This window comes from Mauremys reevesii, linkage group 1 (assembly GCF_016161935.1).
Source record: "Mauremys reevesii isolate NIE-2019 linkage group 1, ASM1616193v1, whole genome shotgun sequence".
NCBI lineage: Eukaryota > Metazoa > Chordata > Testudines > Geoemydidae > Mauremys > Mauremys reevesii.
In genome coordinates, this window is record NC_052623.1 from 194,470,976 (window position 1) to 194,492,780 (window position 21,805).

The 21,805-nt window shown below is 40.1% G+C and overlaps 1 protein-coding gene across 1 annotated transcript in view; it reads right to left on the bottom strand.

The window, feature by feature from the left end:
• EPHA3 (EPH receptor A3) overlaps positions 1-21,805 on the bottom strand; it is a 773,721-nt gene that overhangs the window by 228,882 nt on the left and 523,034 nt on the right. The gene's annotated exons all lie outside the window — the stretch shown is intronic.

Sequence of the window (21,805 nt, forward strand, 5' to 3'; positions counted from 1 at the left end):
TTTCCAATAGTAATTAAACTGTGCCTCTGAATATTGTATTAGAATGTACTTTGACTTACTTCCAAGTTAGTTCTTAAAAAATATCCAATGACTGTATGTTGCACCTGCAAAACTTGCAATTTAAAAAAGACTGGACTAAAAATATCTTTTAATGACTTAGTTGGAAAGAGTCTAGAAATATGGGTATAGGCTGTTTCTATCATACAGCAAGTTGGATGAACTTTTTGAAGCAAACAAGCTATTTCTCCCCCTATCTCCCTGTTCACAAAGAGAGATTTACAAAATTGTATGAAAATTTTGCACGAAAAATTCATTAGTAACGTCAAACGGACTATGTGTTGTCCCATGATTGTTAGCTGTATGGACTCACTATTTACTGATTCCACTCTGGCACTAGTCACCTGTATTATTATTGCTCTTCTAAGACTGGATAAGTGTAATAATAATAATAATAATAATAAAGAGGGAAATAATGTGATCAAAGCTTTTGACACTCTCAAGCAAGTTGGGAACAATTTGGGGACTTGGGAGGAGCTAGGCCAGCTGTAAGAGGAAAGAATTAGACAATTTTAAACCTTTTGCTTCTCAGGTCCCTTGAGTCAGGGCTTGCCTTGATTCCACTGCAAGGAAAATATGGCTATTGTAATATTATAGACCCAGAGTTAGATTTAGAACAACTTTTTATACACCATACTCATACCAAGTAATTGTTGGTGGCAACTGCATGCACAGTCTCTACCACAAAGGGTGTGGCCAGTTTCTTGTTTGGCTTCAGCTGTCTCTGTGCCAGTGCTCTGCCTAAAGATTCTGCGCAGACCTAGCTAGGAAAACTGTGGTTGCATATATGTGACCTTTTCATTTAACTCTCAGTAGTAGGGATCCGACCTGGGGGTTTGAAAACACTATTTTCATGACTAAGTCCCCATTGTGTTAAGCACTGTACAAACACAATAAGAAACTGTCCCTACCCTGAAGAGCTTTCAATCTAAAAAGGCAAAGGGTCGGAAGGGAAACAGAGGCAGAGAGAGTTTACGTTACTGCTAATAACAGAACCCAAGTCCTTCTGAGTGTCTGTAGTCTGATCCCTGCCACTGTCTCTCTGTCAGAGCTCTCTGTGTTCTGAGTTGTTTTTAAGCATTGCCCCATATGCACCATCTCATCTACACATATACCAGTGATAGTTTCAATTTACTGATCTCTACTTTTCTGTCAGGCATCACTATGGTCATCATCACATAGTAATTTTGGGAAGCCTGTTTGTGTGTGATCCTAGCTGGGAAGAGTAAGATGAGATCACAGGAACTGCCACTCTGTCAGGACTCTGGGGAATATTTCCAAGTCTGGCCAGCTGTTGCGTTAATTAAGAATTGTATTGTTTGTAACTGCTTTTACTGGTCACCAGCACACACAGTGACTGAGAGGCAGCAGGGGAGACCTGTAAAAAGTACAGAGTTATACAACCTGTGTAGCTATCAGGATGATGTCCCCAGGCATCATCAGCATAGCTTTGTCATCAGAACCTGGCCATTGTGCTAATAGAGCACATCAGCCATTGGCTGCATGCAAATACCAATTGACTTTGCACAGTTCGGCTGAGGAAAAGGAAATTACATCAGGGACCAACGGGTCTCCCCCTCACCCCTTTTTTTTTTTTTAAGTAGAAATGATGTGGCATAGGCTGCTACTCAACTGAAAATGATGCAGATAAGGTCAGTGTTTGTTATAACTATGCATTTCAGGATTGCATGTGATATCTTTCTTTCCTCTGAGAGAAAATGAAGCAAACAGCCACAATGGTGCTAATTACTCCAGTAAAAAGCAAGGAGGGGTGGCATAAAGGAGGAACCGTACATATGGCTCACAGAGGCTGCCACTTGGAGGTAAGAGTGTGATTCTCAGCTCAAGTAGACATACTCACGCTAGCTTAGTGTAGTCGTAGTAGCACAGGCAGCAGCTGTGGCATGGGCTAGCCACCCCAACTACATAACATACCCAGGGCAAGTGTGTACTTGGGACAGGTAGCCCGTGCCGCTGCTCCCTGTGCTACCACAGCTATGCCACTCATCAAGCTAGCACAAGTATATCTACTTGAGCTGGGAATCACATCCGCAGCTCCAAGTGTAGACATAGCCAGATAGTGAGAACAGGACATGGAGGAGGGTAACATGTAGAAATTACACACTACTATGTATGTACCCCCATCATGTGCTCCATGCAAACAAAACAAACAAACAAAAACCTGCTAGCAGTTGTCTTACTCACAGACAGCACCTGCTGTCTGTTATTCCTGCAGATCATTTTAATTCAATTAAATTGCGCTATGGGGCACAGAAAAAATGTGAGACACTCGGGATACCTACTTCTGTACTCTGGATTTGGCACCTGAGAGACAGGCAAGACACTCAGTAATCATATGGAAGCAGGTGTTTATCCATTATAATGAAGGCCAGTCTTTCTGTATTGCCTGTGGATAGGCAGGTACACACCTGCTCATGACTATAGCATCTGCATGCTAAAAAGCCACTCATAGTCAGTCCTTGACAGGGGACAGGCTGGGAGTTGTACAGCTATGTAAAACAGGGCCTTCCTGAACTAACATAATAATAAAGATGTATAATGGCAGACAAAATAATCTGCCTTCTTTGCACTCCCTTCACCACGCCAAGCTGGTGAGAAGCAAACTCAAAAACTCCTACTAGCTGTTATACCTTTGGAACTATATGCAGGAAACAGTCTATGCCCTTTATGTTCATGCTGACATGCCAATATAAAAAGGGGTTACTTTTCTCAAATCAACATAGAAGCATTTTGGAGGTCATTCTGTCTTTATTGAAGGTCTTCTAGGAAGTCAGAGTGCATGAGGAGTTTGAAAGCATCTTTTTTTCTTTGCAAGTGGCAGTACTTTATTTTATCCAGTTTATACGTAAACAGCATATCTTTAGACATTCACCAACTGCCTCTATGTTTTGCTTGTTTTAGAAACAACCAGAATAAGAATCCTTCTAGCAAACCTCCTGCCATGAAAAATGTAATTACCCTGACATGAAACTATGCAAGTACAGTGTTCATTTCTTGGTTTTCAAAACAAGCTCACTTTCTATGTTCGTGAATTTGTTTAAAGTGTTTCTACCTTGCACAATTGAACCCAATTCCTTGTTATTATTCATGCTTTACTGTCATAAAAATATGGCACTGTTTCAGGATTGAAGATTGAACTGAAATTAAACTGACTTACAATACATTAAACTATGACAAAGACAAATCTAGATTTACTCTGTCAACAGAGATTGCAGACAGGGAACAAAAAGTCCGTTGTGAAAGGTTAGAGAAATGACATTAAAATCTCTCTATATACTAGAAACTTAAAAAAAAAAAGTCTGTGAAGGAGTGGCTATTGGCTTGTCTACCCTCTGGTGCCTGGGCACCACATAGCCAAGTTTCTTTATCTTGCTCCCCCTGTCAGCAGCGCCTCTGGGCATCCAGTGCTTCATCTTCTCCTTCGATTTAGCCTTATGACCAGCTCGTGTTCACAGTCACACCCTCTTTGAAGTATCAAAATCCCTAGTCCCTAAACACCTAAGTCAAAACCATAGTCCCTTTGGCCCCACTTCCTGAGCCCTCAAAACAGACAGCTCAAATCTCTCCAGGCCCAGCGGACCCACTGCCGTGGTCTAATCCAGTCTCTCAGTTTGTCACTAGACTCTGTTTTGTATCGAGCACAGTGAGAGTCTTTGTCTCCTGAAGCCTCTGTTCACTCATGTCCTACCTCAGGCTTTTCCTGCCCCCTGCAGTCCTCCTGACATCCTCAGTCTTCTGGGCCTTTTTCCAAGGCCCCTCTTCCTGCAGGGTTTACTGATGAGGTTTATTATGCCATCAGCTGTCTGTTCTCCCTAGTTAACACCCTCTTTAGGCTCTCATCCCTTCCTCTCAGGCCCACCTCTTACTCCCCACTACCCTGGGCTTTCCTTCTTTATAACTCTGCCCTGCCAGACATAAACCCCTTCCCCAGGTGTAGCAAGGCAATGCTAATTAAGGTCTTATCTGCTGCTTTAACCCCTTCCCGAGTCCTGCTCCCCTTACACAGACTCCCTTGAGGGGTTCTGGTGGAGAGTGGTTTATACCATCAGGCTCAGATAAATATGGTGGTATTACTGGCATGTATGGGGCATGACTCTGGAAAAAATCTTTAACATATATTTTAAACAAATCCTTTTGTGCTACTATTATTGTTATTTATTACTTGCACTGTGGCAAGTGTTATTTATTACTTCCACCTACAGGACAGGACCCTATTGAACAAAGCACTGTACAAACATATAAAAAAAGAGTGGGGCCCTGCCCTGATAAGCTTACAGTGTAAACAGTGCAGACTATTTAGTATTATTTTGAAGCGTAGACTTGAGAAAGAGGGTCCCCCTTTTTTATGCATGATTATCATAGCATGAAGAGGACAGTAGGTTTCACTGCAGGAGTTACACAATTTAATAGCTCTAAGGCTAAGGAAGCTAAGGTGTGCAATTCTGCTATGTGTGCATGAAAATATTTGATTCTGCATATGAATGAATACACTTAGAACCCATAGCAACACTTTTGTGAAACTCATCTGAAGTTCGGATCACAAAGCATATAACTCATAGTGGGACAAGATAATATTCTTCCAAAGGGGTGAATCAAGCCCTAAGTTTGTGGGTTTCTAGTATTCATTAACTAATATAAACTTAACTGATAGAATATGTAGCGCAAACAAAATATTCAGCAAACTTTTGTCAAGCCCATGTGAAGAGCCACTGCAAATCAGTTCACACCGTACAGATTTTAAGCCCCATTCTGCCTGCAAAAGGCTAACTTACCTAAGTCAACAGTCCAAGTCCTCACTCTTTTCTGCTTGTCTCAGTAAAGCATGTTAGGGATCATTCATATAACAAACTTAATATAAATATGAAATCTACTGCACTATATTCCCTCAGAGTTATTTTCTTTGAAAGAAAGCTTTGAATCAAACCACCCTGCCTTTGTTATAATTGTCCTCTCTTCCCCAGAGAATGTCTGGCTTTCTAAACAGTAACCATTTTTCTGGCAACTTCTCTTTGCTTTGTTTCATCCTTGTTTGTTCATACATACATACATACATATATATATATATTAAATAAATAAATAAGCAAGCAAGCAAAGTAAAAATAGCACAATCCAGCAGCCCGGCAATGATATGGAACAGTCATCTACTCATTCAGACAGGGAAGCCTTTAAGTACTCTTGGCATAAACAGGACTCTAACAGCCCTGCAATTATCAGTAATTTGAATCAAGTGACCAATGCAAAGGTTAACTTGGAGTAAAAAAAATCAAAGCAACTAATTAATATGTCAGAGAAGTACTCCCTCTGCGAAAGGAGTTAATGAGGCTGACTAAGGACACACGTGTACCTTTTGTAGACCAGTCTTGACTGTGCAGCATGGTGCAGCTGAGCGACGTTAAATTGTATGTTTGTTACTGGCCCGTTGGCCACCACCTAGCTGCTTGTGCCACCATCCTCTCCTCCCCCTGTATCCCTCTTCTCAGCCTTGAATGGCCAAGCTGCTACTATTAAGCATCAACTAATGTCTGACAACTTTTGGTCACACAATGGGCTCCTGACATGTGAATGAGGGGCATGGATACAATATGAATAGGGAGATTTTCCCATTTAGTTTCATAATGTTAACAACAACAAAACCCCACCCTCTGTGTCTGTGCAGCCGTTAGCATTTATAACTAGATGCTAATAACCTTCAAGCTAGCTATTACTATACAGCTAGGAGATTGATGGCTTCAGACACTGACAATAAAATAGGTCTTATCCACTACGAAGAAGAAAAGTGGTTTAGAATCTTCTTCCCTATTTACACTAAGCTTCCATCTGGGAAGACCTGACATGTAGTTCCATCCTGCTGCCTGAGAGAAATTATCCTTCTCCAATTTTGCTATACGTGGGACACGAATAAATGTATACTGTAAAATAAATATTTGAAGAATTTGCACCAAAATAGGGAAAGGGCTGTCTCGATAGTTTCTCAGAACAGAACAGAGCATATACCACACTGTACATTGCAGTGGTTGTGAAGATAAGAAAGGAGCCATGGCAGTTTCCACACCAGTAGGAAATCTGCTTACTTTTAGCATCATCTTTTGATGTAATAGCTTTTGAAGACTACATTGTTTACTCGTAAGTTGATCTGTTAATTTTTCTGGGCATTTAAATCAACATTTGATACACTTTAAACAAATATTTATGTGTGTCCACATGAAGTAATTTGCATTTCTGGTTTCATTGCCTTATTGTTCAGTCCTGTTCTATGAAACGGGGAGTAAATTTACGTACATGCTTAATGCTCCCTGCCACCTCCTTGTGGTATCACTCATTCAGTAAAATTCTCAAGAACTAAATATCAATTTGTGTGGTCTTCAAGCAATACTTAAAAGAGAGAGAGAGAGAAAAGAAACCACCCTGCCCAATACTCAGCACGACATCATTCATTTCTTCTGACACTCAGAAATCATCATTAATTCTGATTAGTGATATTTGATCACTTATGACAGTTGCTTACATTTCCATGACTATCTACATTTATGTTGTGACACCATGAAATCGAATCTACCATGCTTCTACCTGCAAAAATATATTGTACAGGACAGCAGACATTTCTGATATTACTTGCATGCTTTTGTCCCCACCACCATGAAGTGCCCTTATAAATAATCAACAGAAAATGCTAGATTTTTGTTACACTGACCTATAATGAACTTTTTTAATAAACAACATTCATAAGGACCAGCTTTCATATGGAACATGAAAGCCTGCTAGAGATGCTAGTGTATAATTTGAGAGATGGTACTATATACACGGAACCTCTTACCAACTCTGATGAGAAGCAAAATCTTTTAAGTGTCCCTTATCCCCACTGGGGACAAGAAACAGCGGAACTGAATTGTTACAAAACCAAAGTAGTCAGTACAAAATAAACTTGAACTTTTCAAGCCCTAAATGCATCTCTTTATCAGGCATACAAACATGTCTGATGAAGAGATTACTGAGCAATTACTATATGCATTCTATTAAACAGGGGAACAGAACATGCATGAAGATCTAGAAGAAACATTCATTCCAAACGGTGCATGGATTATGATAGATGACCTTGTTTAAAGAAACTCTCACTGAAGATACTAAACAAAGCATGTAATGTGACCAAAAGTAGGAAGGCGTAGCCTTTTGCACCAGTGTTTTGCATATTGTCTGAAGCTAGCAGACAGGCTAGGGTACCAGAGAGGAGTGACATTTCATTAGTGCAATATATTCCATGTACTTCCTGGTATAAATCTACATGAACCCTAACAGGAATTTACTCAATAGGGAGCTGTCTACCTACAAGTGATTTTATACATCTTTCAGCTAAACTCAGAGATCTACATGCAAAATCCGGCACACAGGGCATCAAATGGATACCTGATACTCTCTAGAAGACTTTGAGATCATAAACCAACAAATGGATTGCATTCAACCATTCACATACTTTTCTCATCTGTGAAAGGCAGAAGTGCAGCAATATAGGTGTTTTTCTTTTTAATTTAGTCAATCATTTGGGTATAATTCAATCTAAACTAATATAAATTACAAATATTCTTCATTTTGTAATACTTTAAACCATTGTGTATGAGAAAACCCAACCAAGTGGAAAAGAGTAAGAGAAGACTGCAGCATTTTGTAGTGCATGGCCAGAGTCTTGGAGAAGTAAATGGCTACACCCTGTGTGATAAGGACCAGCTACACAGATAGCTTGCGGATATTTTGAAATTATTTCATTTCATCCAATTTGGGAAAACACACTCACCTAGCGCTCCAAGGACATATTAAAAAAAGTTACTTCAGAATCAAACATGCAGCTCCTTGTTACTCAGAGCTTGAACTCCCACTCAAACTACCGTCTCAAGGAAAGCCTTCAAAGATAAGCCTCAGTACATGCCCTGAAAATCCACACATACAGGCTCTGTAGAACCCAAAGGGGAGACAAGTCCCAGAGTTGTGCACCTTGTGCTGAACATCCTCTCATTTCTCCCACCTACAGCACCGATTGTTATCCACTGACTGGATCCTCAAAAGAAAAGAACGGAGCCTAGGAATGACTACTCCATTTATACCTACCAGGTTCTTTGGGGATGTCGATCAACTGTAAGATCTTTGGGGCATGCAAACTTAACTCTGTCCCCTCATGCGTATACATGATGATTCGGTCAAATAATATTACATTTCTCCCCCTAGAAGCCCTGCCTCATTCACTGCATGCTGGATAGTGCTTAATCTATGAGGCAGCTGCTCAATATTTGGCTTCATACCTCAGACATAGAACCTCTGTTTTGATAAAAATATGGCTTCTGCAGACCTAACCTTCATCACAGGATGCTCTTGGCTTGTTCACAATCCATGTAACACATCAAAGGCCTGATCAAATGAACTGAGAAAACAAATTGAGATCAAATGAAAAACTCCTACTGACTTCAGAGGGTTTTGGCTCAGGCCCTGCATAGGAGAGGTTCCAATGGAAAAGTATTTAGTTAAAGACGACATCATAATGGCGCTTTTCTTAGGAATAGGGTTTTGCCCAGATATGTGTGGTCAACATTTTTTTTCTATCTATTAGCCTAATGTGTTGATTGGCTGTCACCTTCTACCCCCAAATTACCTGCAATACGGTAGAGGTGGATAGCGTGTCCACATGGTAACTTGGGAAGTTTTGGGGAAGACTTCAGTATTCTAACTACTAGATAAATGCAAAGTATCATAAATGACAACTTGTGTACGAACTAGATTTCATCTTTTGCAAGTTTAAACTGATATTAAAAAAGATTAAATCAAATGAAGTTTGGATTGCAAAGGAAGAACAAATGTGGTGACTGAGTTCCACAAAGAGGTTGCTTTTTTAAAAAGAAGTTGACACACAGGAAAATTTAAATGGTCACAAAATATAGTTAATATAGCCAAGGCTGAAAGTGGGAAAACAGCTCAGTTCCCCCAACGTGGGGACTGTTTTCCCAATCTTATAATTCATATTTCTGGCATAAGAACCTCAACCATGATGCAGCCATATTGGTTTCAAAGTAAGTTACATGCAGCACAGTTCCCTATTCTCCAGGACTCTATTCAACTTATTCTGGCCATGCGCAGGAACTGACTTCTTCCTCTAGCCCCCTGGGGGACTCAGGAGCTGCTTTACGGGCAGAAGATAACATTTCTGGGTGTATTTACCAAGATGAACTGTCCCCCCTCTTTTTTTTAACTTAACATCTCAATTAAAAAAAGGCTAATTTGATTCAGGTTTTTAAGTGTATGTAAAGTAAAAGGAAAGGATGAGAAATTGAGCGTGCAAGCCAGGAAAAATAAAATAAGGTTCCTAAAGTGCTGTTAACTTGGTCACAATGCATGTGTCAGAATATAATCTTTTCTGTTCCCATCTTTATTGTTCCATATGTAAATTCATATTATTCCATTTATACAGTTACACTTATACCACAGAACGTACAAGATAGGCAATGTAGTAGAGTTAATAAAAATGCAAAAACTTAAACTTTGCATTTCCTGCTTTGTGTATTTGATTTCTCAACCTTAACATTCCCTTAAGTTCCTTTGCACTGAATATTTGCAGACACATTATCCATATACCGTAACTTTTGTGGTTGCAGTGCTAGAATTTCTGACATTACTTTGATCATGGTGCATTGACTGATAGAGGTCTACCTTGAACATGTCAACCTAATAAAATGAACAAACTGTTTCCAGTCCCAAAGATTTAAAAACAAAAATTCCACAGTTCCCAAAGTTATCTGCTTCTTATCAAGATCCATGTTTGGCACCAGATGCATTTGATTCATTCATCATTGTCAATGCACTAGCACACTAATTATTTCAAATTGTTTCCTCAGGCAGAGGTCTAGGACAAATGCAGGCAAGCCAAAAATAGCAGTTATGAATAATTATGCATAATTTACCTCAAGGCCTGGGCCAGTCTATCATTAAAACTTTTACTTGCCACCTGTGATCCATGCTAATTGCAGCTTTTAAATGAGTTCAAGAATTTTTTTTAATTCATTGCCAACCTTTAGCCCTCCTCTTAGTGGATTTCTGATGCTTTAAACATTTCTAATGAAATGCCAATAAGGGTGGGTAAGTTTTGTTTATTTTTTGGTTTTGTTTCAAGACCTTTATATTTTGCAACCCCCCAACAAATTCACTAATACAATAAACCTGCAGAGCAATGGTCAGTATGTGTGACCTAGCTGTGGGAATTCCATCCCTCTTCTGCTAACAAGCAAGGTTCTCAGCAATGGACAAATACTTCTCCACAACCTCAAGGTGAATTCCAATATCTAGACCTAAAGTTGTTTTTACTTTTCCTATCACTTTGTCTTTTACATTCAGATCTTCCTATTGAGAACAAAGTGAACTCTCCCTATATTTAGATATATATCCAGAGAGAGAGAGAGAAAGCATTATGAGACTAGCCATCATTTTAAATAATGAATTCATAAAATATGATTGACCTAGTCCTGCAAACTTTGAGATAGGTATCACTTTACACATGAGCAGTCATGTGAACTTCAAAGAGACTCACATGTATAGAGTTATGTAGGTGCCTATGCTGCTAAGTGTATCATGAACTGCATCTTAGTATACCAAGTTAAATAATGAAGTTACCCATATAAAATAAAAATAATGGCTGGAAAAAAAAACTGAGGCTGGCAAGATGAGAAGGATTATTTTTTTAAACACAAAAAATGAAAATACAGTAGATAGCATGTTGGTAACTCCCAGAGAGATACATGAAGGCTATTCCAGATGGCACAAACAACATGAAGTTTTACATTTAGTTAAATTTTATTTCTAGATAACTAAAAATAAGCCACAGCAGCCAAGATCATTGACACGTATTAAACAAATATGTTACCTATACAAGAAAAATCAAAGAATTCTGCTATTCAGATATGACTACACAAACATCAAAACTCGGGTGACCAGATATCCCAATTTTATAGAGACAATCCCGATATTTGGGGCTTTTTCTTATATAGGCACCAATTACCCCCCACCGATTACTGATTACCCTCCTGTCCCGATTTTTCACATTTGCCATCTGGTCACCCTAATCAAAACTGTCTGGGACAATCAATGCTCCAGATGCAGCATTCAAATAAACATTAGTTTAAAGGTTCCAATTAAACAAAGCTGTTAAGAACTTAAAGTTAAGCATGTGCTTATGTGCTTTGCTGATCTGGAGCCAAAGAGGACTGCAAGAAAAAAGTATAAGACCTAACGGACTACTTTTAGAATTCTTAAGACAAATGCAAATTTTAAAAAATTAAACAATGTAAAAGAACTAGTGAAATTGCATGCATTCTCAAAAAAAGACAAAGCGTTATGTGTATGTGAATGATTTCAGGATTATGACTACAACTGAGTGAATAGAGCATATGTGTCATGTTATGAACAGTCTTTCAGATTTTTTTTTAAATGAATTCACTTTGTTAGAATATATTTTCAGAAAGTGAACAGGAGGGATGCAAAAACAGTGAAGTTTACAGCCAGGAAAGTTTGCAGAGTTAGTTTTAAATGAATATTGAAGAATATTTGTCAAACAAATTATGAATTTGTGAATGCAAATATTTGCACTATAAACCACATTTTAAGGGTTATTTTTATTCAATTAGAGAACAGAAGCACATCATGAGACCTATGAGCTCAGTCAAAACCAATCAACAATTTGAATTTCAAATATCTAACTCTAGAAGAGAAATGTGTAGACAATCTATCTGGTGAATAACTTCAAATAATGAATTTGAGAATATCTTTAGAAGTTTCTTGATTTTCAAACAGAAAATGAAGAGACTTTTGAATAAATTATTTATCAAGTTCTAATCACTATACCATGGACATAACAGATCACACACACTAGTTTCTAAAAGCAAAATTCTGCTTGCATGATGGATATTAACACCAATATGCTGCTCTATCTTTCTAGTACAATCATTGGTTGTCAATGGGAGTTTCACATACCCAGGGAGAGCAGAATATTAGAATTGCTATGGGTTTGATCCAAAGCCAATTGAAGTCAATAGGAATCTTTTCACTGACTTCCATGCACTTTGGATCTGGTCCAGTATGATGTACGCATCTCAGATGCAAATTGAGAGAGTTTTAAAGTTCTCTTTTGTGATATTAAGACAAATAACTTACTTTCTACAATACATAGTCTCTCAAATATTTCCAATATGGCATCTCTCATCAGAGTTGGAGACCAAGTTCTGCTCTTGTATGTGTATGTATTGCTCCCATTGACTTCAGTGATAGTCACCGGAAAGCTGCTCATTTGACACACCATGGGAAATATTGAAGAGTGGTACAATTAAACAGAATGGGTTGTCTGGAAATAGTGGGTCTGGCATCTTTCAGATGTACATGGATTAGAAATCCTAAATTATGTTTAAACTCATCACCCTTCTTTTCTTATGGAGTGAGAGGGAGACAAGAACACTAAAATCAAAGACATTACTGAATATTGCAGTTGAGAACTGTCTCATCCAGAATGTCACAGTAGGTAGAGCACTGGACTAGGACTCAGAAGACATGGGTTCTATTTGTGGCTTAGCTACCAGCTTGCTGGGTAACCTTTGGCAGGTCACTGCACTGTGCCTCAGTTTCGCTATTTTTAAAATGAGGATAAGGATATTTAACTTTTTAGTAAAGCATATTGAGATCCACGGCTCTATATAAGAGTTGGGTATTATTATCATCACCCTCTGCAAGTCTGTATGTGGATTGCCTTCACCTAAAATTCAATGTGGAAATACAAATTTTAGTTTTGTGAAAACCCGATAGCATTTCTTAGCAAACATATGCCCATGTTTTTTGTTAGAACTACTCAAACATTATTAACAAATAATTTATCTTATGAACTCATTTTTTTTCATTGAATAAGTTATTCATGAATAAAATTTTTCAGTTCAGCTCTACTCCCTATAAATAATCCTGTATCGTTAATAACAGGAATTCCCATGAAGGTATCTTTAGTCAGAGTCCACCACACATCTTTAATTTCAGAGCATGATCATTTAAAACTTTTGTTTTCCCAGCTCCATTTTCAATCCGGAACAGTTTCAAACCATTGCTACAAAGTGCAACTGTCATAACACAATTGGGATAAAAGGAAACTGGGGGTAATCAGATTTTCCCATACAATCATACATAAACATTATAAAAAGGCAGAGAACGTAGAACCTAAGTCACATGTATTATAGGAATCAAATGGATGTGAATTAAACAAAGTTCTGGAATGGAAATGGAAGATCAGTGCACTTGACTCATTTGAGTTTGCATGAATAAATTTAACAAAAACAACAAACAAACAGAAGCAAGATTTAAATCGGTCTACAACTTTGCCCTGGCTTGACCTGAACCAGGCAGAAATAAGTACAGAGGGAGACATGCAATTTCCATAAAATGAAAGAACTTCAAATTCCAGTGTAAAATGGGAGTAGTGCTCATGGTGAAGTTGATTATATAAATCTTAATTGGGTGTGACACACTTTTTATACAAAAATCCCATTTTAATGATTGCAGAGTTCACATTTGAATTCACATTAATTTAAAATATTTTTGAGAAAACAAACAAGTGCTGGGCACTATCCCATCGTGCTCTGATTCAAGTAGGTTGGAGCCAGCAACACCAGGTTATCAAAGATTAAATTGGGAGGGCTCTTGCTGATGTCTCTCCATTGTATCAGGAATCCTGTCCTCTGGTGGTATCAAAATATGAATGTCAGATATCTTCTCTCTCTCAAGAGATAAAGAGCAGCCCCTATATTTCTGACACTGCATACACAATGTTTCCTTGTCTTTTCGGTTTCATATTTTTAGTTTATCATGTTCTTTTTTGAATTTGAATTATATGTAAAAGTCTCACACACAAATAATTGCAGTTTTCCAACGTCAGCTTATTAGAAAATAAGAACTAAGGCCCTGACCCTGCATACACTTTTACATGTGATTAATTTTATTCACATGAGCAGTCCCATTGAAGTAATTATTAAATAATTCATTGCCTCTGTCACACATACTTGTTTCATGTATTCTTTTTAAATATAGCCAACATCTTTAACCTCCTCCAGACAGTGGGAGAAGAATGCACATGGAGAACTTCATTCAATTCTGGGCACTTTTATCTGAAAGATATTGACAACTGAAGAGAGTTCAGGGGAAAAACAACAAAAATGATCAGAGGATTGGAGGGATTGACTTAGGAGGGAAGATTAGAAAGAGCCAGATATGTATACTTGCCCGAGCAGGAAGAAAGTGAGCACATGACGACAGTCTAACATTTGAAGAGTATAAACAACATAGGAATTATATGATGTAGTACATACAGGGGTAAAGTTTTTTGTTTTTGTTTTTAAAGACTTCTGGGGGAAAATTTAAAAAAAGTTAAGACATAACAGACTGACCATCAGCAAATACTTCCAGGCAGTGAGGTAGAGCAGACGGTGGAATAGTTTCCAAAAGGATGTGCTGGAAGCCTTACTGGAGTAGTTAGGATTTTAAAATTAGACTGAATGAAACACTAGAAAATGAACTATGGGAACCAATCCTACTTGTCATGCGGGTGGTCTAGATGACCTAAAAGGCCTTCTCCATCATTCATGTCTGTGGTTCAATCAGGGTTGTTTCACTTCTTCTTGTGGCACATATTTATGGCACTTGGCTCCCACATGGAAGGTTCATAAATAGGGAAAAATTGAAGAAATAGTGTAAGAGTACCAGCTTTCCTCCCAGGGAACAGACACCAGTCATGATGTGTTTAGTTCAAAAATATATCCCTCCTTGGGGAATGTTTGAGTTTAACAACAACAACAAAAAGAAACTATGATCACATTTCTTAGGGTCACAAACCAAGAGCTGTTTTCTCCACAAGCAAACGGTGCAAACCAACAAAACAGTCTAAGTAGAGCTTCCCCTGATTCTTTTGGCAACAGTCCTTTATGGTGGACTTTTCAGTTTGTCTCCAAGAATGTCCATCCCCCAAACACAGATGTCCAGCAAGTTATAGATATTCATCTAAGTTAATAACAGCATGATGAAGTCCTAACTACTTCTTAACTCCACTGGGTCTGAATAAATCCTTACAGTAGGCACAGGAATAGTGGGCTTAGTTTCCATTGATATTTTGGATGCCCGGGTCCTGTCCCTGGGGTCTGAAAGGTTAGAATATTCCAACCTCACACCAGTTTAAATCCTTTTCTCCTCATAATGTTCTTTTCTTTGAAAGCTCAGAAAAGAGTGAGGTGCAAAGATAAGCAAAGAACCACACTGCGTGTCTTCACTTCTTTTCTCTTGAAGTGCCATGCACAGCCGACACACAACTACAAAACTACACAGCTAGAATTGTCTGGTTAATGTATCACATTTACAGAGACATCTGCACAAAACAACCTTGGTGCTGATCCAGGGCTGCCCAGAGGATTCAGGGGGCCTGAGGCAAAGCAATTTCAGGGGCCCCTTCCATAAAAAAAATTGCAAAACGATACTATATTCTCGTGGGGGCCCCTGCCGGGCCTGGCGCAAATTGCCCCACTTGCTTCCCCCCACCCCACCAGGCGGCCCTGGGAAAAATAAACCTTCTGTATCTCGGCACAAACCCAGTTTTGAGAAAACTTCTTTACGAGGTATCACTGGTTCTCAGCATCAGCTAGTGCTAAAAGGCACTAAAGCTCATTAAAAGGGTTGGACAAATATTTTCCATCAAAACTTTTTCTGGATTGAAAACTAGTGGGTTTTAAAAAGCAGAAAAAAATCAAAGACAATGTCTGCTTTCCTTCAAAATTTGTTATGTTTTTTTTAATTGAAAAGCTGAAATTAGTCTGCCAAAACCTGAATATGGTTTGGGGTTTCAGAAGTGTGTGGCCAAATATTTGCTGTTTGCTGTGTTAGATTGTTTAAAGAAACAATAAAAAAATTCTACTTAAAAAAAATCCAAAACTTTTGAACCACCTCAGCTTGTGCCCAAATGCCTGAGCCCATCCAGGCAGAGATTTTTCCAGGTTTCTGATACTCTGTTGGCTTCCTTGACTCATATCTGTCTCCATAACTTTGGGTTCATTTAGCTTAGAACATAAGAACGGCCATACTGGGTCAAACCAAAGGTCCATCCAGCCCACTATCCTGTCTGCCGACAATGCTCAATGCCAAGTGCCCCAGAGGGAGTAAACCTAACCGGTAATTATCAAGTGATCTCTCTCCTGCCATTCATCTCCACCCTCTGACAAACAGAGGCTAGGGACACCATTCCTTACCCATCCTGGCTAACAGCCATTAATGGACTTAACCTCCATACATTTAGCTGTTTCCTAGAGACTAGCTCCATGGGGTCCCTCACAAACTGGAGACGGTTACTGTGGGTTTGTCTTTAGTATAGCTTATGTACATACTCCACGAACTGAGCATTTGAGCTTGTTCCAGAATCTAGGATGAGCCTATGTTGTGAAAACTGAAATGCTCAAAATAGCACATTCATGTGAATGGACACAGGGTGCTAAAATTAAATTAACCCAGGAGTTCTCAAACTGGGGGTCAGGACCCCTCAAGGGGTCACGAGGTTATTACTGGGGTTTTGCGAGCTGTCAGCCTCCACTTCAAACCCCGCTTTGCCTCCAGCATTTATAATAGTGTTAAATATATAAAAAAGTGTTTTTAATTTATAAGGGGGGGAGTCACACTCAGAGGTTTGCTATGTGAAAGGGGTCACCAGTACAAAAGTTTGAGAACCACTGAATTAACCCCTCTGAAGTCTCAGGGAATACAGGGGAAGGGCGGGGGTCTCCCTTGGTAGGGTTGGGAAGGATATTGCTCTTCTCATGTGATTCCCTCCCCCAGGGAATTTTAAATGAAGCTACCCTCCCCTGACATGAATCTCCCTATGGCACTGAAATTAAATATAGACTATAATTAGGCATTTGAGAAGTGAAAGGGGTGGTAGCCCTAATGGAAAAGCTAACAGCTTGGCTCTTCTGCAAGCCTCAAACTGCTGAATGAGCTTTAGGGTAGGGAAGGCTGTGCCTCCCAAACAGCCTGGCCCTGCCTCCTAGCTGACCCCCACCCACTTTCTGCCCCCCAACTGCCCACCCCCCCCCTCAGAATCCCCAACCCATCCTGCTCCTTGTCCCTCACCGTCCCCAGAGACCCCACCCCAACCACCAACCCAGGCCCCATCCCTGCTCCCAGACTGCCCCACTGAATCCTGACAGACCCCCGGAACACCCACACTCCAGCGCCCCATGTTCCCTGTCCCCTGACTGCCTCCCCAACCTCTGCCCCCACCCTGTCCCCGGGACTCCCTGCCCCTTAGCCAACCCCCCCGGCCCTGGCTCCCCCCTCTCCTGGAGTCTCAGCGCATCCAGCAGCGTCTTTCAACAGCTGCAGCGTGGCTGTGGTGGGGCCCCTGAGCTCCGCCCCGCTCAGAGCCACGTGGTCAGGGGGCGGGGCTGCGAGCTCCACGCCAAGCAGAAGGAGCTCACGGCCCGCTGGAGCTCACAACCCCGCCTCCTTACCATGCAGCTCTGAACAGGGCGGAGCTCACGGGCCCTGCCGGAGCCACGCTGCAGCTGTCCAGGGACGCTGCTGGATGCATTGAGTCTCCGGGAGAGCGGTGAGGTCGGAAGCGGGGCGGGGCCGGGGCTGGGGAGGGAGCCTCAGTCATCCTTGTGGGCGCCCCTGTGGAGCCCAGAGCCTGGGGCAAATTGCTCCACTTGCCGCCCCCCCCCCCTCCGGGTAGCCCTGTGCTGATCCACTGGGGAAAAAAAATCACAATATTCAGCGTCCGACAAGAGTCGCTTTTCCTCCTGTGGTTGCCTTGTTTTTCTATACTTATCAAGCACACTTCTTATACTTATAGCAGAATAAATATTTCTGGTTTTAACAGAAAGGGTAGCAAATAATGAACTCCTTTATCTTCCCCCACCAGGGTCCTCTACCAAAAACTCCTCCTTACCTCCCTGTTCCTTTCCAATATCACGGCATGTCTTTTTGTACCCTGAGTGCTCACTTTTTGTGCTATATAGTGTGACAAAGTTCCTCCTCTACCTTGGTGGGTCCTGCGCTTATTGGCAGATTTACACACCTTGGTGATCTTCTCCTCTGGTGGAACTCACAGTCTGGGTCAACTCCTCCTGTATCTGATCAGGAGTTGGGAGGTTTGGGGGGAACCCGGGCCCGCCCTCTACTCCGGGTTCCAGCCCAGGGCCCTGTGGATTGCAGCTGTCTATAGTGCCTCCTGTAACAGCTGCATGACAGCTACAACTCCCTGGGCTACTTCCCCATGGCCTCCTCCAAACACCTTCTTTATCCTCACCACAGGACCTTCCTCCTGGTGTCTGATAACGCTTATACTCCTTAGTCCTCCAGCAGCACACCCTCTCACTCTCAGCTCCTTGCGCCTCTTGCTCCCAGCTCCTCACACACCCACCCCAAACTGAAGTGAGCTCCTTTTTAAACCCAGGTGCCCTGATTAGCCTGCCTTGATTGGCTGCAGGTGATCTAATCAGCCTGTCTGCCTTAATTGGTTCTAGCAGGTTCCCGATTACTCTAGTGCAGCCCCTGCTCTGGTCACTCAGGGAACAGAAAACTATTCATCCAGTGACCAGTATATTTGCCCTCTACCAGACTCCTGTACCCTACTGGTCTGGATCTGTCACAATAGTTATCAAAAAAGCAAAACATTTTTCCTCTTGGACTTTGTTCATGCATGCTGACTGCAAAATATATTTATAAAACAAGTTTTATTGTTTGTCCGGTCAAATATAAACCCAATCATTTTAAATATCACCAAAAGGCAAATGAATTGACACTGGAATACATACACTCAGTCCTTTAGCCACTGGGACACTAAAGATACTGGATGCTTCTCACCCATGTCTCATTATGTATGATTTTGCTACTGACACTACTGCTCCCCTGGGGCTCACTTTGATGTCTATTTAATGTAGCATCATTAAATTATTTACAAGAAAACATCTGGATTAAATAAACCATAATGTATAGAAAAACCTTTTATGTGAAGGCCAAACTTTGCTGATCTCATTTACACAAACAGACCAACAGTAATCTATGGTGTGAGTAAGGCACTTGGTATTTATTCCACAATCTGGACCAAATTTGAAGATGTGGTTAATGGTGGCATAAATTACATGCATTTACATGGTGTAATTTGTGCGCCAAAGGGTGGAAGGGTGGGGGCTGAAATGGGAAGACTTAAAAGAAAGCTGGAAGAAAGCAGGGGGCCTGTTTTACTTCACACTGTGTTACAACCCTGCCCTCTCACCCATTGGAACTTAGCATCTATTTACAGGGGTCACCAGTAACAATTTGCCCTAAAAATCACCTTCAGTAGCTAAGTAACTTTATCTCTCTATTCAAGATCTTTCATATACTAAATACAGGAAATCAGAAAATATACTAGAGACATAGTGGTAACCTCCTACGTTTATCAAAGGCAAATCTTGTTAGCTCCTGACCCTCTAATTTTTGGTCAATTCCTTGAATTTTCCTATCCAGCTCTGTTTTACTTTAAGTACACAGCTCCTCAAGAGAGTAACACTTCTTTGTGTTTTGAGCAATAGCCTCGATGAACATTCTGTGCTCCTACATTGAATTCCAGCCTTTCCATAATCCGAATTTAACTCTTCAATTAATTTACCTATTGACTATTAAAGAATCTCTCATACACTACCACCTACCAAAAATTATATAAAAACTTTTTGATATAGTTAGAATATCATCCCTTCTATTTTACAAAATATTCAACAGAGTTTAATTTAATACATTTCCCATACCTTACATTCAACAAACATATGGGTCACAAGAGTAGCAAAAATGACACGTAAGTATGTTTACTTGTTAAGTCTCAAAAAGACCATAATAATTTATTACACACACAATATTAAGGATGCCCCCTTTCCTACCTCTCTTTTAAACTAAATATTTTTATATCCTAGGCAATGTAAAGTTCTTTAATGGCCATGAAAGGAGACATATTTATATGTCAAAATGTATTTAAACATAATGCTGGATATCAAAAACCTGTTGACTGGATCATTTGCAATGACTGATAAATATAGCTATATATTTTTTTCTCTCTCTCTCTCTCAAATTATAAGTGAAAGAAACATTGTGCCTCATTTGAAGATCCCATAGCGCTTGGGATCAAGCATCAAATAATAGAGCTGGATAGGCACTTTCTGTCAGAAAAAAGCAATTACTACAAAATAAAAACTTTATGCCTGAAAATTTCAATTTTTCCCCAAAAAATAAATTTTCTATTGGAAAAAACAAAACAAACCAAAATGTTTAGCTTCTGGTCAGTTCAATATTAATCTGTACCCAACTGAGGGTGCCATAGTGCCTCATGGGTGCTGTACTTTGATGCCCTGTGTGCCCATTCCCCATTCCAGACACGTGGCTGGACAACATCTCCCAAGATGAACCTAAGCACCCAGTCTGACTGAACTGCTGTGGTACATCATGACCACAATGCATCAAGGGATTCCAAATCTGGTGATCTTCTGGGCACATGGCAAGTTTTGCAGTGATGAAGCGGTAGAAAGGAGTTTCTGTAGATGGCTGGGTGGGTCCTTGGCTGTGGAGTTTTATTAGTGATACACTAGGGTGCCTAGAGCCTTGGATAGGCATCTGTATAATTCATTTTAAATCTATATAAAGAGTCTGCCAGGGAGCCCAGTCCATACAGAAGAACGGCGGCATGAGACACACAAACTACAACTTCCACGAGGGACTGCAGCAGCCAAAAGGGACATAGATTTAATGTTGAACCAAGATGGAGTGAAACGTTTCGATTCAGTTTGACAAACCGAAACAAAATGTTTTGGGAATGCTGGAACATCTTGTTTCAGTTGAAGACATCTAAACAAAATACTTCCCAAACTGAATTTTTTCTGAACTTGTCGTTCCACGAACACTTTAAATAGTTTGACTTTTCATCCCAATTTGGGATTGAAACAAATTTCAAAATAGTGGAATTGCTCTTGAGATGGAAATTCTGAATTTCAATCAGCTCTACTAATTAGGCATTGCAACATTCCTGGGAGGCAGATATCATTCCCATTTTACATATTGGTAAAGTGAAATACAGGAGTCTTATGACTCATGAATTCTGATTCACAATCTCCTGCTCCAAGCACTAAGTCAACATTTCCAGAAGTGTCCTACAATTTTGGTTGACTTTTTTAACAGGTGCATATAAATGGCTTCACATAAGGAAGCCATTCACAGCACATAAGATGCTATGCTGGTCCTACGAAGTCCAGAAAAAATGCTGCATATTATTAAGTGCATCTACTGGCACCTAACCTATTGTTTACATGCACACACCTTCCTTTTTAGAGTACTTGTGTAATACACAGTTTGATATGGTAGATGAGATTTCAGGAAAAATGGAGCACCCACAACTCCAAACCAAGTCAACAGGAGCTGCAGATGCTCAGCAGCTCTGAAAATCAAACCTAAGGAGTCTAAAGTGCAATGGTAGTAGATGCAGAAACTGTAATCATTGGTATGCCAATAACCACTGCATTTTTGCAACCCTGTTTATTGGTACCACTGAGAAGGGTTTATCACTAAAATTTAGAGCTAGAAGGAAGGTGGAATTTTTAGTCTTTTTAATTTTTGCATTAGTTCTTTTATTTTCTACTACCTCAACAGCTAGAAACCACCATTCAAA